Source organism: Pongo abelii, chromosome 12 (assembly GCF_028885655.2).
Source record: "Pongo abelii isolate AG06213 chromosome 12, NHGRI_mPonAbe1-v2.0_pri, whole genome shotgun sequence".
NCBI classification, from domain to species: domain Eukaryota; kingdom Metazoa; phylum Chordata; class Mammalia; order Primates; family Hominidae; genus Pongo; species Pongo abelii.
Window position 1 is genome coordinate 109,680,547 of NC_071997.2, and position 26,753 is coordinate 109,707,299.

General features: G+C 38.6%; 1 long non-coding RNA gene across 1 annotated transcript in view; it reads left to right on the top strand.

Moving 5' to 3' along the window:
• Positions 1-26,753, top strand: part of LOC129057741 (uncharacterized) — a 180,905-nt gene that overhangs the window by 95,040 nt on the left and 59,112 nt on the right. The window contains exons 2-3 of the long non-coding RNA XR_008522481.1: positions 13,220-13,321; positions 26,151-26,248. This is a non-coding gene — a long non-coding RNA (uncharacterized LOC129057741). The remainder of the gene's footprint in view (positions 1-13,219; positions 13,322-26,150; positions 26,249-26,753) is intronic.

The following is a 26,753-nucleotide window of genomic DNA, read 5'->3' on the forward strand; positions in this document are numbered from 1 at the left end:
AGGATTCTGAAGGCATTAAGGGAGCTTGTGCTCTCTAAGCTAATTACTTCACACATTTACAGTTATTTTGGGGAAAAGTAATAGGGATCTAAGGATGCTAAGAAGAGAAGAGAATATAAAAGGTGGTTTCAATCTTGAACCACGACAGAAGGCTTATGGAAATGCAGTGCAATATGGCTGATGTCAACATGCAATGGGGGATGTGAAGGAGGGACCCTGGCATCCAGAGGGTAATGGGGTCATTGGCAAGAACCATGATTGATTTTTTTCGAGAACAAAGGAGGTCCAACAATTGATTTTTTTTCTTGTGCACAGGAGTTGGCTGAATGTTAAAAGATAGCATAAATCTTTGAACTTTACTCACACATTTGGCACCAGGGTTCACATCATTTATTTCAAAGCTGAGGTAGCTTGGCTATATGGGCCCTTGCCAGATGGATCTGGAGTGTCTGGAAAACTGCGGCAAAAGACAAGGCAGTGGCAGCTTATCCTGCTCATGGCTGGATGGGGAGTAAATTATCCTGGTGAACGAAAGCTTCAGATGATTCTCAAATAGAGGATTCTGAAAGAGTCTCTGATAATGTGAAGTCCTACACCATGAGCTTAGGAAATTGTAAGATGAGATTTGGCTGAGGGCAAAACTAGGTGCTGTCTTAGTAATGTCACTGTGCTTGAGAAGATTCTTACCTTTGATGGATGACTGGATTGCATGAATTCTTATGTTCCTTACATATTTGATATTTTATAGTGCTAGGAATAGTGGTTTTCATAATTTTCAAAGAGTGGAAAGAAGGCAGGCTAACCAGAGGTTAAGTTGGAATCCCAAGGGAAGAGAAGATTTTCTGGGGTACTGAGGAATGCAGACCCTTTGATGCTCTTCTTTCTTCATCTTATGCTGCGCTTCAGTTCCAAGACTAAATATGCTGTTTCTATTGCCCCTGCCATCTTGGAGCTTTGTACTTTTAATACCATAACCCATAACCCATCTGATTCATGCATCCTCCATTGTTATTTCCAACTTGAGCCTTACTTCATTTTAGGTAGAATCTTCCCTATGAGAGTGCAGGGTAAATTAAAAAATTATACAGAGACAAAAAGGAATACATAATCTAGTACTTTTATGGCTTGATTTAGAAAGCCTTGTTGACAAAGCTACGTAAGTCTGTAGTATTCTGAATGGGTAGAATGACAAAGTGATCAGAATTGATAAAATGAAAGAGGCTGATAGATGACATAAAATGTTCTGACTCATAATTCTCCTGAAAGCCCTCTCCCTGTATGACGCCATTGCCCTGGAAGCTCCCAGGGCGAATTTATTTTCCATTTTGCAGATGAGAGTATTGAAACACAAGTCAAGGGACTTCTGGTTTCAGCTCTTACATGTAAACAGTTTGGAAGTCATCACTCTCATTCCTACAAGAAAAAAAGCTGAACAAACTGAAAATCAATGACTTTTCTTGGGCCCATCAGAGAATTAGGTCACAGAACAAACCAGCACTTTGAAATCTAGAGAAACAAGTGAATATCAAACAAAATCACAGTTGAAATCTGCTTACCTGGAGGAGAAGTCAGTTAAATGGTAATTGTGATGAATTGCTTGAGGCTGAGTGTGGACTAGTATCAAAATGAAAAACTCCTGGGGTCTACAGTCTTAGCAGGGATCCTAAGTTTTTCTGGGTTTTGCCTCTGTGAACCCTACTAGATTCTCACAGTAAAGAGCCAAGAAATATCCCTCTTTGGCTCTGGCAGGCAGGGATGAAAAGTCACCATTATGAAATAAATTCAAAGCATCTCCACAAAAAAAAAGCCTACTTTCCAGGGAAAAAGACTTTAGCAGTGACTTATCTCACCTGGAGGGAGGACATTTACTTGGCTTCAGCCGCCTCTAGACTTTCTGTCTCACCTAAGTAGGGGGGAGTAGCTAAAAACACTTGTGAAAGTCACAACCCAGGGACACAGAACCACTGAAAGACTGAGATTTAATCACAAGATTATGGAATGCTTCCCTTCCCTCACATCTTATTATTATACCAACAGGGCTCCAGTATAATCACAGTGGATTACAGCTGAAAAAACCACAACATGCAAACTTCATCTAAGATGGAGTTATTAGGGAAGCCCAAAGACAGCAGAGGAGACAAAAACAAGGGCATTGGAAAAATTTAAAGTCTCTGCTATCTACAGCTACAGCACATATTAAACACAACCCACCTCTAAGCCAGATTAACATAAAACTTCACATTTACCCATTTACCTCAGTTCCTATTGCCCCATACCTCATGTCTGGCTTTCGCCTGAACACCACAAGGTATGCTAAAAAGGAAGAAGAAAGAGTCTGAAGAAACAAAGTAAGCATTAACCAGACTCAGACACAAAACATGTTGGAATCATCAGATAGGGGGTTTAAAATACCTATGATTAATATATTAAGGGTCCTAATGTGAAAAGTAAACATCGTGCAAGAACAGATTAGTACTATAAACAGAGAGATAAAAACTCTGAGAAAGAATCAAAAGGCAATACTATAAATCAAAACTACTATACCAAAAATGAAGACTAATTTTATTTTTATTTTTTGCTTTTTATTATTTTTTTAAGTTCCAGGGTACACATGCAGGATGTGCAAGTTTGTTACATAGGTAAACATATGCCATGGTGGTTTGTTGCACCTGTCAACTCATCACCTAGGTATTATTTGTATAAATTTATGGAGAACAAGTTTAATTTGGTTACATGCATTAATCACATAGCGGTGAAGTCAGGGCTTTTAGGGTATTCTACACCTGGATGTCTAACTTTCTTGCTAGACCTGGGAAATTTGTGTCATTTATTTTGTTAAATAGGCTTTCTAAACTTTTTAAATTTTTATTCCCCCTCAGAAATACTGATAAGTTACAAGTTTATTTGCTTTATGTAGTCCCAAACGTCTCTAAGGCTGTTTTCATTCTTTTTTATTTTTGTCTGGCTGGATTATTTCAAAACCTGTCTTGAAGTTCTGAAATTCTTTCTTCTGCTGCTTCTTGTCTATTGCTGAAGTTTTCAAATGTATTTTGTGATTCTTTCAATGAATTTTTCAAAAATTTCTGTTGTGTGTGTGTTTTAAGATATATATCTCCTTGGTAAATTTGTCATTTATATGCTGAATTGATTTTTCTAATTTCTTTGTGTTGGTTTTCGGATTTCTCTTGCATCTTATTACATGTTTCAAAAATAAATATTTGGAATTCTTGTTTTTTTTTTTTTTTTTTTTCTTGAGACAAGCTCTCACCCTGTTGTCCAGTCTGGAGTGCAGTGGTGTGATTACAGCTCGCTGCAACATTTACCTCCTGGGCTCAAACGATCCTCTCATTTCAGCCTCCTGAGTAGCTGGGAATACAGGCATGCACCACCACACCGAGCTAATTCTTGTATTTTTTTTGTAGAGACAGGGCTTTGGCATGTTGCCCAGACTGATCTTGAACTCTTGAGCTCAAGCCATCTGCCTGCCTCAGCCTCCCAAAGTGTTATGATTACAGTCATAAGCCACTGTGCCAGGCCTATTTTGAATTCTTTATCTGACATTTTGAGGATTTCTTTTTGGCTAGGATCTACTGATGAATAACTGTTCCTTTGAGGGTGTCATATTACCTTGCGTTTTCATGTTTTTTGTTTCTTTATGTTGATATAGGCACATATGGAGCAATAATCACTTCTCATTTTTGAATTTGCTTCGGTTGGGGGAGTGTTTTTCTTAAAGATGTGACTATAATGTTGGTTGGGTAGGCAAATAGATAATATAAACAATCCTATAGCTATTAAACAAATTAAATAGTTAATAGCTTCTCAAAAAGAAGCAACAGGCCCAGATAGTTTCAGTTGTGGGTTCTACCAAGCATTCAAGGAAGAAATGATGCTAATTTTTCATAATCTCATCCATAAAAATAAGAGCAGAGGGAATACTTTCCGAATCATTCTATTAGGCCAGGATTATCCTAATACTAAAACCAGATAAAGACATTATAAGAAAGTAAAAGTGCAGATCAATAGTTCACATTAATATAAAAGCAACAATCCTGAACAAGATATTAGTAAATTAAATCCAGCATTGTATAAAAAGAATTATACACCACAACCAAATAGAATTTATTCCAAGGCTATCTCAACATTAGAAAATTAATCAATATAATCAACCATCTTAACAGATAAAAAAGCAAAATCATATGATAATATAAATTGGTGCCGCAAAAGCATTTGGAAAAATCTGACAACCGTTTATGATAAAAACTCTCAGCAAACTAGGATTAGAGGGGAACTTCTTCAATTTGATAAACAACATCTACAAAAACCCTACAGCTGACATTTAATGGTGAGAAACGGAATGCTTTCTCCCTAAAATCAGAAACAAGTCAAAGATATCTTCCCTCGTCGCTCCTATTCATCTTTGTACTAGAGTCCTACCTAATGAAATAAGAGAAGAAAAGAAGATAAAATTATACATATTGGGCAGTAAGAAATACAACTGTCTTTGCTCCCAGATGACAAGATTGTTTATATAGAAATTCCTAAAGAATTGAAAACAAAACAAAAACTCCTGGAACTAATATGTGAGTATAGCAAGGTCGTAGGACATAAGGCTAATATACAAAAGTCAAATGCTGTCCTGTACACCAGCAGTGAACAATTGAAGTTTGGAATTTTAAAAATCAATTTACATGAAGTCAAATGCTTATGTATAAATGTAACTGAATGCATACAAGACCTATATGTGGAAAACTATAATATTGATGAACAAAATCAAGGAAAATTAATAATTGGAAAGATACTCTGTGTTTATGAGTTGAAAACACAAATCAGTGGACAAATGAGAGGGCTGGGACTAAACTCCATTTTCAGATTTTTAAACCAGAAAAGAATTTTAATTTGAGGAACTTTATTTTGATGCCTTATTAATAGGAACAATTTTAAACAATTCATCAATTGATTAACTGTATAATTTGTTTATATTGTTGCTGTTAAAATGCAATGCATTCCTCAGAGCAAAAAATTCAAATAGTTTAAAAGGTGATGAAAAGTTTTTCTCCATTCTAAGAAGAAACTACAGTTATCAATGTCTTGGCTGTGTTTCCAGAAATGTTCTAATCATACAGAGTCTTTCAGATGATAAGTCAGAATCTGTGGCTAAAGAAGTTAGAGAGAATGTTGACTGTTCCATTTGTGAGATCTTTATATACCATACATACTTGTGAGCTTTTACTTTCTTCTTTGCATTGTTTTTAATTTTTAAAATAATACTAATTTTTATAGTTCACTAAAAGGCTGAATTTTGTAGTTAACATGTAAAGTTTCTGGTTTCATTTGCCCTCTATTGCTTTTATGCAAATAATCCAAGAGTGAGGTCAGGGTTGGTGAGATTTGACCTCTTCTTTTTGAGTATGCATTGAGTATCAATGTTTATGTGGAGTTTGGAAGGGAGAAAATATCTGGAAAAGAGAGAAAACAGGAGAGAGGAAAGTACTGTTTCTCTCCTTGTCTATCTCTTGCTTTTTCAGGACTGCTTAGTGGTGTGCAAAGGGGTGTTCCCAGGTCTTAACATCTACCCTGTGGATATCACTATTTTGGAAGCCTATTAGTAGCAGCAGTTAGACTCATATAAGTTCCTAAGCCTTTAAAACCTAGGACTGCAGTTTGGAACCTGAACCTGTGTAATTGTCTATGGTATGATTGTGGATGCGGAAGTTCTGCATTTTTAAAATGTTCTCTCTGCCTCTCCGCTCAAAGTCTCTTAGTCTCCTTCATTCAGCAGCACCAGTGTGAAATGAGAAGGCAAATGTGCAGAGAAATCTATCACACTCTTATGCTCATTATTTTCACCGCTGATACCTGGCACTAACTAAAACCAATTCCATCTCCCTATTTTCCATGTTTCTAATTTTCTGCAAACCCTCACACATATTGCAGATTTTAGTAGGCAAATTGCATACCATGCTAATGAACATAACAAATCAGTTCAATATGCAGGAGCTTGATATGCAAGAGTAAGCACTGTGATAACACTGTTGCATGGAAGTTGCTTTGATCGGTGTTGTAAATGAGGCCTTTCTCATGGGGGTTCCATGTGCTCTGAGGTTGAAGCGAACGTGAACCTGTCCTCTGGGTCACACCACCAGCATCAGTGTGCGGCCCTTGGGTGTGGTGCTCTGGACTGAGGCTAGGGCTGAAGCTAGGCCTGGGACAAGGATTTGGAGAAGGAGAGAAATTGGAGAATGGCTTCCTGCTGCCCTTGAAGGCTTAAAATTTAGGAAGGGACACAGAACATTTGTATAATCTTACAAGCATTATCTTAGTGGAAATCAAATAATGCAATAGCCCAGAGTACTTTGAACAGTGCCAGAGTCTGTGTGGGAGTAAAGAGAAGCATTGGGGATGTTACCGGAAGATATCACAAGGCATAGGGTTATCCATGGTAACTTTTCAACTGTCATTGGCAAGCTGTCCTCAATTCACTATCTCGAGGCTCCATGGAACAAGATCGTGTTCCCAGATGCTCTCTTTTGGAGTCCAGCCAGATATGGCCACTAGCTTTGCTCAGAATTAGCTCAAAACTTGATGTCCTGTCTGAGATACTTTGGCTTAGTGACATTTCCTGTAATGGGACACTCCCTGTCTATACAGTCATGCGCAACCCACTGACAGTAACTCCAGGGGGAGTCTGGTGGTTTTGGTGTTTACCCCAATAGGCTTGACAAACAGCATGTCTCTTCCTGGCATATCTTCCCTTTACTGGTTTTCATCTTTCCAGTGCTCTTGTCTTGGAGAAGATAATATAATTGTTATTGTTGTTTCACATCATTTCTTAGCAGAGTAATTGTTGTGTTTCCAATGCCTTGAAAGAATACCTTAGATTGCCCTGAAATAGTGTGATCTGAGACAAGTTGTCTATCAAATCTGTGGATGTGTGCAAGGGCAAGCTGGGTGAGTCAGATGCCTCCCATCACCAAATGAATCACTGGAAAACTTATTAGGAACTGTCCAGTGGCAGGCTTAAATATATTTACTTGACGTCACTTGGTTCTTCTGACTTTAGCTTGCTTATTTTGGAAAGAAGGAGTGTGGTTCTGGGTGCTGCCAGCTGTCTTTGTCTGCTCTGGGGAGTGCATAGACCTGGAAGTGTTGATCTGTTATGGTACATTTGCATAGTGCAAAGTTGGGAGTGGTCACGGAGCCTGATGGTATCTGAAGGATTCTGCAGCCTCCAAGTCAGAAGCAGCCCTCTTAAGTCTTGCATTAAATAAGGCCCCATCTTATAAGGAGGAAAATGAGGTGAAGCTGAAAATACACAGATTTAGTTAGCTTACCCAGTGTCCCATCACTAGAGTGTATCAGAAGAGTAAAAACACCTATCCTGTCCCCATGTGAGATGTTGATCTAACTTGGTGACTTTTTGGAAGCCTTCCTTCAGTGCAGATTCATTTCAAAGAGCTCATCTCAGGCCTGCTATCCTTAAGGAGAATGTGTGGGGCATGGAGGCTGCTTAAATCACCACTGAAAACATTTGAGGACTAAGGGAGTAGTTTTGACTCACTATTCACCTTTCTCCTTCTTTGAAGAATACACAGATTTCATTAAATTCACCCACACATCCACAACCCCTTCAATGCATTTATCATATCAAGTTTTCATTTTTATCTGCTGGCATAACCCAGTGTAGGCCCATATTTAACCATCCTTATTGTGTTTTTCTAATTATACATTTTTTTCTTTGCCTCCAAACTGTCTTTTTAGGCATATGGCTTAGCTGTTTCTTTATGTTTTAAGGTTACACTGGGAATTTATTTTTTTCCTCTTCATGGCATCAATAAAGCTAAACTATATTCAGTACCAAATACAAAGATACAGCTTTGTTGTTCCTTCACTAAGATCTTCACCCTTGCACTAATATAGTTTGATTAGGACAAGTTCAGTTCTGTGACAGTCTTTTTCACATATCTCTCTGGGACCTAATTTTGATCTCTATAAAACAGGGATAGTTATGAAGCAGACGGGTCCAACCACCTCAAGGCTGTTGTGAGGACAAAAGAAGTTAACATACATGAATGAGCTCCCAAAGACCTTACATGGGTCCTTTGAGTAGGGGCATTGACACTTCTCTTTTTGTCCCCGCCTTCTGCCCTCACCCAGTCTCTCCTCTCATACTTCAGCCTCAGATGCATCATTGTGCCTCTGAAATGTTTCATTGCCACCTGCATGTATTAGTTTACTATTATTTACTTATCTATATTGTACACCAGACTCTAATAAATCTGAGATCTTTGCTTTGGTTTCTCTGTATTTGCATTCACGGAGCAACTGGATTCCCAATTCTTAAATATTTGTTGAATAATTGAGTTATTGTTACCACCTATAACTATGTGAAATAAAACCAAATATTTTTTCTGTATTTATTAGGTCTGAGATAAACTATGTCTTGTTTTACATAAAAATCACAAGAGCCTCATGATGTTGATGTTATTAACATCTCTGTTTTATAGTTGAGAAATTGGAGGCAATTTGCCTAAGGACAAAGAGAGCAAGTAATACTGGCTAAGGTGGGATTTGAACTCAGGAAGTATGACTTCAGAGCCTTCATGCTTAAATAGCATACTGAGACATTTCTTGGGAGCAACAGTGGGATTTGCAGTTATCCCAGCTGCTGGCTTATCTGAACTTCAGCCGGCTGAAGTCAAGGGACCAGGGAATCTTAGAGTTGAAGTCCTCACGTGTGATGACTTATCTGAATGCTCCACACATGTGACTGCTTCAGCCATTGGAATTGCGTGACCACTGAGCAGATTCCAGAACATGTTCTCAGTGGTGCACATCAGATAGGTCTTAGTCTATGTCCAGATGTGCTCTTTTCTGAGTGAAGTTTGTATTTTTTCTCTAGAATTTCTGTTAGTCGAATAGTATCAGATTGCTGGAGATCTTTTTATTTGCTTTTGTTTATTTTAGTTCTATCTGCCTGAAGACATACTACTCTTTGGTCTTTCCTCGGGATGGGTCCTCTGTAGCAGACATGTCTGCAACACCAAAGTACTTGTTTCCTCCTGCCTTCTCCTCCCTACATCCAAGTCCTTTTTGTTGTAAAGCAAACAAGACTGTTATTTTAAAACCACTGGCTCTGAGATGTGTCATCTTAATTTTCATCTTGACTTTCTTCCCTGCAGTCCTTCTATAAGCTAGAATTAAAAATTAGATATGTTTTGGAAATATGTTTAGAGTTAGAAATAAGGTGTTCTCTTCCTTGTACTTTGAGCATTCCTCAGCCTTCTTTCCTCTCTCTTATCTGTTTTCTGACTTTGTAAATTGTTGTGTTGTAGTGGCTGCTCTATGACGTAGTCTAACTTGTAATAAGGATGTGATGTGTAGTTGGATTGGCAGGTTCTGCAATGAGGTCACTGAATCCAGGACAGGTAAACAACATGTTACTTGTCTAACTTCGAAAAATCCTTACAAATGCTCAATTTTTCTTGCCAGAGTTGATCTTCATTACCACATTTTCTTATTTACCAGGATGGGCGTAGGCTCACTTGAGGGAGAAATGCTATCCTGGTTAAATATATAGATAGACAACTTTTTCAGGGCCTCATAGGGCAAAAGAATGCTTGATCTGGATGTTTCTCTTTACCTTAGAAGCATGTACCACTGTGGCCAGAAATCTAGAAATCTATTTTTTTTATATTGGAAGTCATTCAACTTTTTGAAAAGTGATGTACAGATCCTTGAGCATTCCGTGCTGCCTCAACTCTCTCCCTGAATATGGAGAGCTTGGAGACTATCTACCTTGTAGATATCCTCCACCAAATATTGCTCTCACCAAAACATAATTGACCCACTCCTGCTTCTGAGGCTTTGTTAATTGAATTATCATCCTGCAACACTTACTCCCATTTTTTTCTGACTGCATATCCTATTATTTAAGCTCAATCAAGGTGTTGCCTGCTCTCAGAAGCCTTACCTGACAAAGAAAGTAAACAGTCCTCCTCTGTATTCTGATAGTTCTTGCTCTCTGTAGCCATCATCTAGCATACCCTTTTAATTAGTTTTCTTCATGCTTAGTATTTTCCACTAGATTGTAAGCTCTTCAAGGCCAATGGCTCTGCCCTTTTCAATCTTTGTATGACCAGAGGCCTTCTAGCACAGAGATTTGTTTATAGTAGGTGTGAAATAAGTGTGTGATATTGGTTGATTTATGAGCATGCCCTCTAGTACAAGACATATGGAGTTCATTGGCTTGGTGCTTGAGTGTCACCACCCCCACACCTCCACCCTTTTCTCCAAGTTATCCTCTTGGCCTGGCCCAGATGAAGCTGTGGAAAGGAGATAAATCATCCAGCTCCTAGGTCAGACAGCTCAGAGACAAATGAACACAGCAGGTCGTTGCCACTATAATGATGCAGTGGCTGTTTTGTTTGCCAGTTTCTGGACAACAATAGATTGCCTTCCTTTTCTTAACTTTAATTCCATTTCTCATAAGCCTGAAATTGCAGTTGCTTTTTCCAACTTTTTTCCCCCCCACCCTGCCCTACTTCATGTCAGTGTTACCTTAACTAACATTTTTATGGCTTGAAAATCAATTCAGCACCAGATATAAAGACATTCTCTGTCTCAAGCCTTTGTTCTCAGCACTAGCCTCAGCACCCTCCGTTGGCCCAGTGCTGTAGCTTCGAACCTGCTTCAGGGTCTCTAGTCTCTGATTCCTTTTTTTGTTTGAACTTTTGTTAGATCTGCATTGATGTTTATGAGATAGACTTTCTCTTGCTCTCCTTTCGTTGATTTATTTTCAGATAACATAATCTTTGTAATTATGAAGTTGAAAAGATATTGGTTTGAACAATCCTTGTTAATCGTAAGCCTCACTTATTTTACCTTTCTCAACTTAATGATCTTGGAAGACGGAAAAGAGATTCTGGGCTTAAAGCGGGAGGTTTGGAAAAGATTTCACTGGTTCTCAATGGCCAGGTGCAGAGAAGTATTTAAGATCCTTTACCATAGAGATTCAGATTATTTTGTCAGTTCTTTCTTTAGGCCAGCTATGCTGATCTTTAAATTCAGCACCATGGATAGAGGAGATTAGGGGCAGGGATGCATGAAGCAAAACCCTGCCTGGGGAAGTTTTAGTAGCACACAAAATGATTACTTTTATTCTCAGGAATGGTCTTATGAGTTGAGAAGCCCTATACAGGACACCTTTGCTGCCCTAAATGAACACCTGAGCTGAAATAAGTTTTACTAAAAAGCATTCACGTCGAAATAAAAATATTAAGATTTGAATTCCAGTCTTTATGTTTCCTAGGTACATGACTTTGTGCCTGGTAAACTTTCTAAGAACCAACTTCTGCTGTACAGATATGTTTGGGAAACTACTACCCTGAGAAGATGTAGAGTGTACTCTAAGTTGAGTTTACATTCTGGCTCTACTCTTTACTTTGGGATCTTGGACAAGTTACTTAAATTTTCTATGGCTGTTTCCTCATCTTTTAAGAAGGTGAAAGGGGTACTTTATTCAAAATGTTGATGGGAGCCTTAAGTGAGATATTATATGAAAAATTCTTAGGAGAGTATATGGCATACAGTAAGTGCTACATTATCATCACTATAATTAATAAAATTACTGTAAAAATTACATGAGATAATGTATGTAGAAAGTTGGACAGGGACTAGCCATGCAATAATTCTGGTTATACTTTCTTTTCTCGTTGTTGATGTTTGAAATCACTCCATTCCTTTGCATTAAGCATTGACCTCAAAGACTTATAGCACCCTTGGAAGAGGATTTATTCTCTTGTACAACTGTGTATGTTTGAATTAGTTCATCACTTACTGTGGGACAGAAAAACATAAACGTTCTGGGTGCTAGAGCTAGGGAGAGTGGGCCAGGGAAGAAAGGATAAAAGATTGCTATACTGTTTTCTGGTTTGTTGAAGGGGTGAGTGTAATTTAGAGAATTAAATGCTAGGAGTCCTCTTCATGATCCTATGCAAAAGGCTCACCATCCACACATCATAGCTGCTTGTTGTGATTTGCTATATGAGACTCTGGAATCTTATTGAGAATGGAAAAGAACTCAGATAATATGCATAGAAATCCAGAAGCTCAGCCTAATGGTCTTGGAAATTGTGCCTCTAAACAGGGATCCTTTTGCTTCATTTATTCATTTATATATTCACATACTGTACATTAATTCATTTATACTCAATAAGCATTTATTGATAATTTACTGTATCTAGGCATAATGTTAAGGATTATAGCAGAGAAATATTATTTAGACTAAAGACTGCCATCAGGCATTGGGGAACACAAAACATATATGAAAATCATTAATTAAGTGGATCAATAAATATTAAGTATTTAATATTGTGTCTGGCAAATAATTGGGATTTAATATTTGTTAGATGAGTTTACTGTAAGTTTTTATTATTTATACTATCAAGTTTGATGAGTTACTGTCTACATATGGGGTTTACAGGAGGAGTGAGATATTGCTGTCTTGGGGGCTGAAAGGAGATGTCTTCAGAAAGGAGGTTGCATTTGAGATGGGCCTTGAGGCAGGGGTATAACTTGGTCATGGACAAATGGAAAGGAAGTGGGTCTCTAGCTGAAAGATATGGTGTGAACCACAAGGCAGTAGGAAATCATAGGGGATTGATCATGAAAAAATACCAAGTACTTTGAAGTGGAAGAAACATTATGTACAAGTATTGAGAGATGAGACTGGGAAGGTAGGTTAGAGATTTATCTTGGTATCTTTGAGTGCCAGGCTGCAGACTTTGGGCCTTGTGGTGTGAGTGAAGGGGTATCATTCGAAGTTTTATATATATATATATATATATATATATATATATTTATTTATTTATCACTCTGGATGAATAATCAGGTCTTGATCTGTTTTTATAATAAAAAAAATTGACAGCAGTCAACAGTAACACCATAGTTGCTATTCTTTTTAATGAAATTGTCCTGTGAGAATTCCAGGTATACAAAATGAACCCACCTAGTCATCCAAATTTTGGATAATAATCTCTTGATTTGTGATTTTCTATTTACAGATTCAGCCATGTCTTCTTAGGATCCGGCATCCAAACCTGGACCAAAGACCTCGGATCCTCAGCAATGGGGGTGCATCTGGTGATGGTGTTCATGCTAAATTTGTGCCAAGAGACACCTGTACTTGTGGGAGAATTAATATTTCACTTCTGTTTAGGTTTCTCATCTGGGAGCTGCTATCACTGAATACATAAAGAAATTGAGCCTGTATGATTTCAATCTTCACCTTCTGATGCTGATGAAACAGGATTCTATGCAGGTGAGTGGGCTGAGGAGCCATGAGGTTAAGGGAAGTTCTGTGGGATATGAGGGGATCCTTTACTCCATTTCCTGTTTTCTCTCCTCTTTCCTCTTTCTCTTCTCCTCTTTCCTCTCCCCCCCATCCTCTCCCCTCCCCTCTCCTCCTCCCCTCCCCTCTGCTCTCCTCTCCTCTGCCTTCTTGTGTTAGTCAGAGCTCTCTAGAGGGACAGAACTAATAAGATAGATGTATATATGTAAAGGAGTTTATTAAGGAGTACTGACTCACAGGATCACAAGGTGAAGTCCCACAGTAGGCCACTTGCAAGCTGAGGAGCAAGGAAGCCAGTCCAAGTCTCAAAAGTAGGGAAGCTGACAGTGCAGCCTTCGGTTTGTGGCCAAAGGCCTGAGAGCCCCTGGCAAACCACTGGCATAAGTCCAAGAATCCAAAAGCTGAAGAACTTGGAGTCTGACGTTTTAAGGCTGAAAGCATTCAGTGTGGGAGAAAGATGAAGCCCAGAAGGCTCAGCAAATCTGCTCTTCCATCTTCTCCTGTGTGCTTTATTCTAGCCACACTGGCGGCTGATTAGATGGTGCCCACCCAGACTGAGGTTGGGTCTGCCTCTCCCAGTCCACTGACTCAAATGTTAATCTCCTTTGGCATCACCCTCACAGACACACCCAGGAACAATACTTTGAATCCTTCAATCCAATCAAGTTGACACTCAATATTAACCATAATATCTCCCCTCCTCTCTCCTCCTCTTCTTTCCTCTCCGCTCTCCTCCCTCTCTCAACATGCATATGCACATGCACACAAGACGCATATATGCACATCATGTGGAGCCTCAGGCAAGAATATATGAAAGTCAGCTTCAACCTTGATATGGTTTGGCTCTGTGTCCCCATCCAAATCTCATCTTGTAACTCCCATAATTACCACATGTTATGGGAGAAACCCAGAGGGAGATAATTGAATCATGGGGGCAGGTCTTTCCTCTACTGTTCTTGTGATAGTGAATAGACTCATGAGATCTGATAGTTTTAAAAACTGGTATCCCTTCACAAGCTCTCTTTCTCTTTGCCTGCTGCCATCCATGTAAGATGTGACTTGCTTCTCCTTGCCTTCTGCTTTGATTGTGAGGCCTCCCCAACCATGTGGAACTGTAAGTCCATTAAACCCCTCTCTTTTGTAAATTGCCCAGTCTTGGGTGTCTTTATCAGCAGTGTGAAAATGGACTAATACAGCAAATTGGTACTGGGAGTGGAGTGCTACTAAAAAGGTACCCCAAAATGTGGAAGTGACTTTGGAACTGGGTAACAGGCAGAGGCTTGAACAGTTTGGAGAGCTCAGAAGAAGGCAGGAAAATGTGGAAAAGTTTTGAACTTCCTAGAGACTTGTTTAATGGCTTTGACCAAAATGCTGATAATGATATGGACAATAAGGTCCAGGCTGAGGTGGACTCAGATGGAGATGAGGAACTTGTTGAAAACCAGAACTCTTGTTATGTTTTAGCAAAGAGACTGGCAGCATTTTGCCCCTGCCCTAGAGATTTGTGGAACTTTGAACTTGAGAGAGATGACTTAAGGTATCTGGAGTAAGAAATCTCTAGACAGCAAAGCATTCGAGAGGTGACTTGGGTGTTATCAAAGGCATTCAGTTTTAAAAGGGAAACAGAGCATAAAAATTCAGAAAATTTGCAGCCTGACAATACAATAAAAAAAAATCACATTTTCTGAGGAAAAATTGAGCCAGCTGCAGAACTTTGCATAAGTAACAAGGACCCAAATGTTAATCATGAAGACAATGGGAAAAATATCTCCAGGGCATGTCAGAGACCTCTGTGGCAGCCCTTCACATCACAGACCTGGAGACCTAGGAGAAAAAAATGGTTTTGTGGGCTGGGACCAGGGTCTCTCTGCTATGTTCAGTCTAGGGACTTGGTGTCCTGCATCTCAGCTGCTCTGGCTGTGACTAAAAGGGGCCAAGGTACAGCTTGGGCTGTGGCTTCAGAGAGTGTAAGCCCAAAGCCTTGGCAGCTTCCTAGTGGTGTTGAGCCCACAGGTGCACAGAAGTCAAGAATTGAGGTTTGGGAACTTCCACCTAGATTTCGGAGGATGTATGGAAATTCCTGGATGCCCAGGCAGAAGTTTGCTACAGGGGCAGGACCCTCATGGAGAACTTCTGCTAGGGCAGTGGGATCAGAGCCCCCACACAGAGTCCCTACTGGGGCACTGCCTAGTAGAGCTGTGAGAAGAGGGCCATCACCGTCTTCCAGACCCCAGAATGGTAGATCCACTGACAGCTTGCACCATTTGCCTGGAAAAGCTGCAGACACTCAATGCTAGCCTGTGAAAGCAGCCAGGAGGGAGGCTATGCCCTGCAAAGCCACAGGGGCAGAGCCGCCCAAGATGATGGGAACCCACTTCTTGCATCAGCATGACTCAGATACAAGACATAGAGTCAAAGGAGATCATTTTGGAGCTTTAAGATTTGACTGCCCCACTGGATTTCGAACTTGCATGGGGCCTGTAGCCCTTCTGTTTTAGCCAATTTCTCCTATTCAGAATGGCTGTATTTACACAATTCCTGTTATTCCCATTGTATGTAGGAAGTAACTTTATTTGCTTTTGATTTTACAGGCTTATAGATGGAAGGGACTTGCCTTGTTTCAGATGAGACTTTGGACTGTGGACTTTTGAGTTAATGCTGAAACGAGTTAAGGCTTAGGGGGACTGTTGGGAAGACATGATTGGTTTTGAAATGTGGAGATGTGAGATTTGGGAAGGGTCGGGTGGAATGATATGATTTGGCTCTGAGTCCTCACCCAAATCTCATCTTGTAGCTCCCATAATTCTCATGTGTTGTGCGAGGGACCCGGTAGGAGATAATTAAATCATGAGGGTGGGTCTTCCCTATGCTGTTCTTGTGATAGTGAATAAGTCCCACGAGATCTGATGGTTTTAAAAATGGGAGTTTCCCTGCACAAGCTCTCTCTCTCTCTCTTTTTGCCTGCTGCCATCCATGTAAGATGTGACTTTCTCCTGCTTGCCCTCTGTCATGATTGTGAGGCCTCCACAACCATGTGGAAATGTAGGTCCATTAAACTCCTCTCTTTTATAAATTGCACAGTCTTGGGTATGTCTTTATCAACAGTGTGAAAATGGACTAACACAGACCTGCAGTTGGGTGTTTGGTTTGTCAGCGCCTGGTCCTATAACTGACACAATAGCCCCTTATATTCTTTCAAATATAAAAAGTAGTTTCCATGCTGGTTTTAGTTGAGTGGCGGTAGTGATTGTGAGGTAGACCCTAAAATAGACCATGGCAGCTCAGCTGTCTCATTGACCTGGGCATATTCAGACAGTGTATAGAAATGATTAGAATGTGTAAGTATAAAGCACCTTCAGAGAGTGGTTGAATTTGGGGAGGAGCTTTGGCAAGGAATTAAACCAGCTCCAGGTATCTCTAAGCAGCTGAGTCTATTGAAGATGGATGTGAGTTGTCCTTTGTATGAAATGTGGCAGCCCAGAAGTCACCCCTCTTTGTGCAAGAACAGCCTTGTTTATTCAATCAATTCCTATTTGAGCACCTACTGTGAACCAGGATTGTGCTGGGCCTTAGGGAGACAGCAGTAAACAAGGTAGATGAAAACCTCTGCCATCATGGAGGTCACTTGTGAAACAGATAGAATGGTCATTTCAGTGGCTTGGTCTCCAGAGGTTGCTCCCTACTTATTGCTCTCAATAGATTTTAGTGAAATTCTTTGGATCAGAGATGAGAGTGTATCGGACCCCATTAATGGGAGGGATTTGAAGTACCAGATCATAGCCAGCTGACCAGATTCAAGCAGGAGGACAGGAATGGAAGCATCTACTGTGGGGTGGATCTCTGGTGGGATGGCTTTTTCAGTTGGCTCTTGACCATTTGAGTTTATATGGAGGGCAATGGGAGCCAAGAAGACAGAGAAGACCAAATGCCAAAAAGATTCAGGAAGGCTTCTCAGGGACAGTGACTTAATGGACTTTCAGAGAGAAAAAGTTTTCTTTCAAATATGGGATTAAAGAGTAAGTCAATATTGGATTGACTGAAAATTGGGCTGACTTTTGAGATAACAGAGAGGTGCCTAAGAAAACCACATAGAATGACAAAGATTGAACAGATTTGTCCTAGGCTTGAGGGTCTGTAGCCTGCATCTTCCTCCAATGCTTTTTTCCTCCTTTCTACTCCTGCATTTGCATTGTTACTGGCACAGCCTTTGGTATCTTTCTAGGATCCCTTCACTGGCCTGTCTGCCACCAAATCCTGCCACATCGTACCACAGTCATGTGTCACTAAATGACATGGGTATGTTCTGAGAAATGCGCCACTGGATAATTTTGTCATTGTGAAAACATCGTAGAATGTTCTTACATAGACCTAGATGGAATAGCCTGCCACACACCTAGGCTTTACGGTAGAGCTCATTGCTCCTAGACTGAATACCTGTACTGCATGTGACTGTATTTAATACTGTAGGCAATTGTAACACAATGGTAGGTATTTTCATATCTGCACGTAGAAAAGGTACAGTTAAAACATGGTCTTATAAGATCATGGAACCACTGTCATACATGCTGTCAGACATTGAAATGTCATTGTGCAGTGCATGACTGTATAAGCCAAAGTCTATACCTGGCCTTCACCTGACACAGACCAGCCTTATCACATCAGATGCAACACAGATCGTTCTGTTTCTACCAGAGATCCTGTGTCAGCCTGCAGCTCAGAGGCCTCTGTGGGCAAGCTCCGTGGAGCTGGGCCTGCTGGCTCTTTTGTTTGCACACACCAAATTTGAGATGGGCTATCATTAACCAAATGGAGAGCAGCTGTGCTTACTGAGACAGTGTGCCTCCTCAGATCTGTGGACATGTCAGAATTTTTTTTTAGCAAGAATGTTTGGCTCTAGAGGCCTCAGAAATATGTGAAGCAGCCTTAGTTAAAGTTCTACAAGATCCCCCTTCTCTCTGGCTTCATATAACCTGGGCTGATCTAGTGATGTAGCCTCAAGTTCCTCAGTTAGGGGATCATGCCTTTAGGATGAATAGGGTTTTCCCTTTTAAAAAGCAAATTCCTCTAGCAAGATCTCATATTAAGCAGCTCCCAGCCAATGACATGTATTTTGGTGTGAATTAAGGGCTGGTAACTTCCTCTAGAAATTAAACAAAGAGCTGAAAAAGGAACAGGTGAGAGAGATAAAAGTCCTGAGTGAGACTACCCTCACCTGGAGGATACCAGGTATGAGACATTCACAGATGGAAGGCGGGGTTGCCAAATACTAAGTTTGCACACCTCAAGATTGTGTCCAATGTTGTCCTAGATGAAACAAGATTAATTTTTATTTGTTGTTGCTCTATTGTCAGAGGCATGGTGAGACAGACCTCATTACCCTCTCTTCTCTTTCCCACACATCCTCTATTTACCTCTCCCTTTCCTTATCTTGTTTCTGTTCTCAATGGCCCAGGATTCAGTTGCAACCAGTAGCCCTCAGTGCCTGTCAGCCATGCATTTCTAGGAAGCTAAGAATGACTTATGGGGCATCATTTCTGGAATGGAAGTGTTCACAGGCCCTCTCCCCAGTGAAACAACCACAACTGGTGAAAATTATATACATTAAAATTTTTTAAAGTCACTGAGCATTGTCTTTGGGCCATACAGCAGATGAAGAAATATTTATTCAAGAAAGTTTACTGCATCTTGGTAAGGACAGGAGTCCATGGCATTTGATCCACAATTTGCTTCCTCCCTTCCTGCTCTCTCAGCTCACAATGAGGGAATTTCCACATTGGGCAGGTACAATCAAGAGTAAAGGACTCCCTCTTCACTCAACTTCCAGTGGAGGGCTCCACTGTCTCCAAGGAGTAGGGGCAGGCCACCAGCATTTTACATCCTCACCACATCTCTGTGTATCAGAGGGTCTAAGAATGGCTGAGAGATCTGGGGCTGTCTTCCTCCACCTATGCCATACTAATAGGGCAGAAGATCTACCCCAGGCATGGCAGCCAGGAATAGAAGGCCCCATCACCTCACCCTAGCTTGGGTAAAAGTCTCTATGCAAGGAGAGGTAAACCACAAAGACCGGAGGCTGCCATACCACCCCAAGGTGACATGCATAAAACTCGCAAAGCAGGTGTATGACTCTGAGAGAAGTAGTTCTCTGTCCCTGACCCTCAGTTCTAGAGCAGTGCTGCAGATTTGTTACCTAAGGGGAGAGGCAGGGCACAAGATCAAAAAGCACTGAAGCTCTCCCAAGGCTTAGGGGCTTTATTTTTACCACCATGTAAGAAAGTACAAACCTAAGAGTGCTCTTAGAAACAATGGGGATTTTGGTGACATGCGGTTAAGAGGGGACTGGTTGCTCCATGAAAGCAACAAGCTTAACCTCAGACCATCTAGAAATTTACTGGAGGGAATTATGGAAAGAGACAGCTAACAGATAGTTTCTTCAAAGGCTGGCCTCAAAGATTACCCCTGCAAAGGGACCTAAATTTAATTGCATCCGACTCTGGAGCAATTTATGCCTCAGGGTACTATAAAACATAATAGAACAATTAGCCAGCAATTAGTGGGGGCTAATAGCTGGGCATGATATAAATGGAGCCAGACAACAGAGATATCAGGGAAAGAGACAGTCAAAGACAGCACTAATAAAACCACTGCCATCTCAGGGTGACAGTATACATGCCCAAGGATGCCCCCTCTAAGTGGTGACATCAGAGGCTGCATCCTTAGGGGAAACAGACCACTAAAATAACCTAGTCAAGGCACTAAAATAAACAGGCAAACAACAACATCATCAACATCAAGCCACAGAGCAAGGGATCAGCATGCAGAATTGTTAGAATATATCATCTAAAATGTCCAGTTTTCAATAAAAAATTATGAGATGAAAAGAAATAGAAGAGTGTGACTGATACATGGAAAAAAGGCAGGTCATAGAAACTGTGAAGGGCCTAGATGTCAGACTTAGCAGACAAATACTTCAAAGCAACTATTATAAGCATGTTCAAAGAACCGTAGGAAACTATGCTTACAGCGGCAAAGGAAGGAAGGCATAATGATGTTTCATAAAATAGAGAATAATGACAAAGAGATAGAAATGATAGAAAATAGATATTGTGAAGGTGAAAGTATGGTAACTGAAATTAAAAATTTACCAGAAGGGCTTAATTGTATATTTGAGCTGACAAAGAATCAGAGAACTTGAAGATAGATCAACAAAGATTACGCAGTCTAAAGAATTAAGTGAAAAAATGAAGAAAAATAAACAGAGCCTCAGAGAAATAGTGGACACATATGTGTAACTGGAGTACCAGGAAGAAAACAGAAAAAAGATAGCAGAATAAATATTTGAAAAATCATGGCTGAAAACCTCTGAAATTTGATGAAAGCCATTCATCTATACACCTAAGAGCCTCAATAAATTCCAAATATAATAAACACAAAGAAATCCACTCTTAGACATATCATAGTAAAAATACCGAAAGACCAACAACACACAAAAAAATCTTGACAGCAACAAGAGAAAAGTACTCATCACATACAAGGGGACCTCAATGAGATTATCAATTAACTTTCTTCCATCAAAGACAATGAATGGAATGACATAGTTAAAGTGCTAGAGAAATAAACCTGTCAACCAACAATCTTATAGCAAACACAACAGTCTTTTGAAAATGAAGATAAAAGAAAAACATTCCCTGATAAACAAAAGCTGAGAGAATTTGTTGCTAACAGACCTGCTTTACAAGAAATACTGAGGAAGTTCTTCAGGTAAAAGCAAGTGATCCCAAACAATAATTTGAATGTACATGGAAACAACAACAACCAAGAGTAAAGATAATTATGCAACTATAAAATAAAGTATAAAATCATATTTCTTTTTCCTTAGCTGATTTAGGAAGCAGTTGTGTTAAACTGTGCATATAATTGTATTATCAGACCTATTACATATAGAAAGGTAACGTATTTGGCAATACAAGTACAAAACAGATATGTGGGAGCAAAGCTGTATTGGAAAAAGGAAATGGCGCTAGAGAGTAACTTGAGTTCACAGGAAGAAAGAACCAGAAATGGCAAATAAGGGCGACAGAGCGAGACTCCGTCTCAAAAAAAAAAAAAAAAAGAAGAAGGCTAATACAACACACTCCATAAATAAATACTTGTTATCCTTTGTTCTCTTATCTTCTTTAAGAGTCAAAGTTATATAAGGTAATTATAACTACGTATTTTTGTATAATGATGTAATACAATAACTGTGTATTATATATCTAGATGTAATATGCACATCAGGAATACCACAAAAGGGGGAGGAGTGAATGAATAGGGCTATATAGGAGTAATATTGTTTTGTCTCACTGGAACTAAATTAGTATAAGTCTGAAGTATATTCTGATAAATTGATATGAATATGGTAAGCTCTAAAGCAACCACTAAGAAAATAACTCCAGGGTACAAAAAAGTAGAAAGAATGAGTAAGATCTAGTAGTTGATAGCACAACAGGGTGACAATAGTCAATAATAATTTAATGTCGCATTTTTAAATAACTAAAAGAGTATAATTGGATTATTTGTAACACAAAGGATAAATGCTTGCAGTGATGGATACTCCATTTATCCTGATATGAATATTACACATTGCATGACTGTATCAAAATATGTCAGGTGCCCCATATATATATACAGCTCCTATGTATCCACAAAAATTAAAAATACACAATTTAAGGAAAGAAAATAACTTCCAAAATATGGTAAAAAATTATTAAAGGAATTAAAATGTTACAGTGGAAAGTATTTGATTAATGCAAAAGAAAGCAGTAAAGGAGGAATAGAGAAACAAAAAGTTAGAGACATATAGAAAACAAAAGTTATAATGGCAGCCATGAATTCAAGTATAACAATAATAGCATTAAATGTAAACAGATTAAACAACCCAATCAAAAGGTAGAGATTGTCAAATTGGGCTAAAAACAAAAACCATGATTCAACTATATGATGTCTACAGAGTAAACATTTTAAATTCAAAGATACAAATAGGCTGAATGGAAAAGGATAGGAAAGGATCTATCATGTGAACATCAACATAAGAAACCAGGAGTGGCAGTACTAACTTCAGACAAAATAGACAAAAAGCAGAAATCAAGTTAATAGACATAAACAGGAAGATTTTATAATGATAAGAGGAGTGTTTATCTATTATGATGATATAACAATTACCATATATACAACTAACAGTGCCTCCAAGTACTTGAAGCAAAAACTGTCAGAATTGCAGTGACAGTAGGCAATACAAAAAACAGTAGTTGGAGGCTTTAATATTCTGCTTCAATGATGGATAGAACAACTAGGCAGAAGATTAACAAGAAAAGATAAGACTTGAACAATACTATAAATCAAGTAGTCCTAACAGACCTCTATAGAATACTCCACCCCAAAAGAGGCAAATACAAATTATTCTCAGATGAACATAGAACGTTCTCTAGGATAGACCATATGGTAAGCCATGAATAAGACTTGATACATTTAAAAGAATTAGAATTATAGAAAGTATGCTCTCTGATCACAATAGAATGAAATAATAACAGCAAAATATCATAAATATAGAGAAATTGAACAATCCACTTCTAAATAAACAATGGGTCAAAAAAATCAAAAGAGAAATTGGAAAATATTTTGAGATGAAGGAAAGTGAAAACACACATAAAAAATCTTAAAGCAGTGTTTAGAGGAAAATGTGTAGCTTTAAAAAATTGTATTAAAGAAGAAGATCTCAAATCAATAACCTAACCTTTCATCTTAAAACAGTGAAAAAAAGGAGCACACCAAACCTACAGCAGACACAAGGAAGAAAATAAAAATAACAGAAATTAATGAAATAGAGAATATAAAAACAATAGAGAACGTAAGCAAAAGCAAAAGCTATTTCTTTGAAAATATCAAGAAAATTGACAAATCTTTAGCTAAACTGACCAAGAAAAAGGAAAGACTCAAATTATTAAAATCAAGCATGAAGGAGGGGACATTGCTACTGACCTTACAAAAATCAAAAGAATTAGAACACTATGCACGTTTGCATAGCAATTTAGATATTAAATAATTTTAATAAAATGGACAAATTCTTGGACACATATTATCAAATTGACTCAACAAGAAATAGAAAATGTGAACAGACTTCTAACAAGCAAAGAGATTGAAATAGTACATACAAAACTACAAAGAAAAGTCCTGGCCCAAATTGCTTCACTGGTGAGAAGAAGTCATACTAATTCTTTACAAACTTTTCCAGAAAAGGTAAGGGAACGTTTCTCAAGTCATCCTATTAGGCCAGTATTATCTTGATATCAAAACCAGACAAAGACATCACAAAAAAAATAAAACTACCAATGAACATTCCTTATGAATACAGAGGCAAAATCCTCACTGAAATACTGAAAGACCTGGTCCAGCAACATATAGAATGGATTATATACCATGACCAAATGGGATTTATCTGAAGAATGCAAGGTTGGCTCAACATATGAAAACCGATTAATATAATACACCATATCAATAGAATAAAAGACAAACCACGTAGTTATCTTAATAATTTCAGGAAAACATTTGACAAAATTAGCACAATTTCATAAAATATTCAATAATCTAGGAATAGAAGGAATTTCCTCAATCTGATAGAGGTCATTTATTAAAAATCCATAGGCAATATCATAATTAATGGTGAAAGACTAAATGCTTTCTCCCTAAAATCAACAACAAAATGAGGATGTCCACTCTGATCACTTCTACTCAACATTGTTGAATTCTAGATTGGACAATTATTCAAGAAAGTGAAAAGACATCCAGATTGTAAAGGAAAAAGTAAAACTATCTCTATTAGCAGCCAACATAATCCTGTATATATAAAATCCTAAGGAATCCACTAAAAAACTCTTGGAACCCATAAATGAGTTCAGCAAGCTTGCAGAGTATAAGATACATATGAAAAGACAATTGTATTTTCATAATCCAGTGATGAACCCTCCAAAAGTGAAATATACAATTTATTGCAGTGGCATCAAAAAGAAAATAATTATAAATTAACAAATGAAATGCACAATGTATACTCTGCAAGTTACAAAATATTTTGAAAGAAATTAAAGAAGCCTTAAATAAATGTCCTGTTTAGAAAAGCTTTGTCTGTTTCAAGGTCATGAAAATATTCTCCTGTTTTCTTCTAAGAGTGTTGTTTCATAATTCATATCTGGTTCTACAATCCATCTGATTTTTTTTTGTGTGTAGTATGAGGTAGGGTTTCGGATTCACTTTTTTCTATATGGAGATACAATTGATCCAGTACAATTTGTTAAAAGATCAATATTTTTCTTCTGCACTGCAGTGGTATTTTTGTCATAAGCCAAGTGACTCTATGTGAGTCAGCTTCTGGATTTTCTATTTTGTTCCATTGATCTGTCTACCCTTATGCTGATACTACACTGTCTGTCTTAATTACTGTAGCTTTATAGTAGATGTTGATATCTGATATAGGGGATATCAGCCTTCTCTTAGTTGGTATTTTCCGGGTTTATCTTTTTCAACCCATTTACTTTCTACCTTTCTTCAATTTTTATCCACTCAGCCCCACGAGATTGCCAAAACCTCTACTGTTTTCTGTGCTTTTTATCAGTGGTTCTCTGCCAGGTATGTGTGTCAAGAATTGGCTATTTCTCCTAGTGGAAACGTGGCCAGCTAACCTCTGTCTGCTTCTCTTTGCTCAGAGATTTTGGCTCCTCAAGTCCTAAATTGATTTATTTCTTGGTATTTTTTCCTAACTTTTCTAGCTGTTCAGCAGGAACATTGGTCTGCTTACACAACTCTATCCTAGCATCCTAGCTGGAAGCAGATGTCCTAGGACCCCTGATATTTAACTCGCATATTTTAAAGCAGATATTACATCAGAAAATCTGTATTATTCCACGTTATTTTTTAAAAAAGGAATCACAATATTATTTTTAAAATGCAGGAAAAAGCATTTTGATAATGCTTGTTTATGATAACAATGGATAAAAATCCAATACTTGTTTATGATAACAACTCTCTTGGAAAACTAGAAAAAATAGAAATTTCTTCAATTTGGTAAAAGTCTTATACTAAACACCTACAACAAACATCCAATATTTGCCTCCTTTTATACTCACTCCCTTTAAGATTGCAAATAAGACAAGATGCCCACTATCAACATTACAGTTTACATAGTTAGGGAGGTCCTGGCTGATACATTAGCACATACACACAAAGGTACACACACACACACACACACACACACACACACACACACATACACACACATCAAAAGGAAAAACACAAAATTGCTATCATTTTCTTAGAAAAAGTATCTGAACCAAAAAACTATAACAACCAATAAGATTCTGGTTTATATTTCCAGAAAAAAGATGGACATAAAATATGTAATATCCCTCTACATTAGACATAATGTACTTGAAGATCTAATAGAATATAAAATGTCATTTGCAATATCAACAAAAGCATAACATATATAAAAATCAGATGAAGAATGCATAAAAGACAAATGAAAAATTCTATCAAAGGACATATAAAAAGACTTTAAAAAAAGCACACTATATATGAGTGAGTCACTCATTATGAACATAATTCTGCTCCAAATTAATCTATGAATGCATTACAGGGTACTCTCCCCAGACAGCTCAGGTGGCAGGCTGCAGAACTGGCCTCATTGCTGTGAGTTCCACACCATTTCTGGGAGCACAGTGAAAAGAGAAAAGTGGGAAAATAAAGGCAAATTTTACTTATCTCTCAGTTTGCAGGGGGCCTGGAGGAGTGAATCAGTGGCAGTGAGTGACAGAGTGGTCTCAGCAGGAAGAGGTGGAGGCAACGCTGGGATTTGGAAATGCCTCTGTGAGTGACTCATGTTTGACTGCAGGTGACTTGCAGAATGATGCTGAATGATTCAGGATTGCAACATACACGGTGAGGATGCCACTAATCCCGATCCCACCCTCCTCACAGGGGGTCACAAGAGTCTGATAACATAATGGGAGTATTCCTTGAAAAAAATAAAGCCACCGTGTAGCAATGAGGTGACATTTCAGCTATCTTACCAAGACACTCAATGTGAATAGTGACACTCAGGTTCTGAACATCAGAAACAGCCAGGTTTCCCATCTCTCTTGAGACACTCCCCAAAAGTGAGGGCTTTGGTGGTGCTGGGGGCTGGGGCTAAACTGGAATCAGTGCCAAACTTAATAATAATTTCAGTAGCTTGGGGACCTGTCTTTAATCTCCAATTTAGGCATACACCTATGAGGTACTGTATCTGATTCTCTCTCTGAATGCAATAGTGATGGCAGGTACTGGTAGTCTGTTCTCTGTTAAGCTCACTTTCATTAGGTGGGAGAAACAT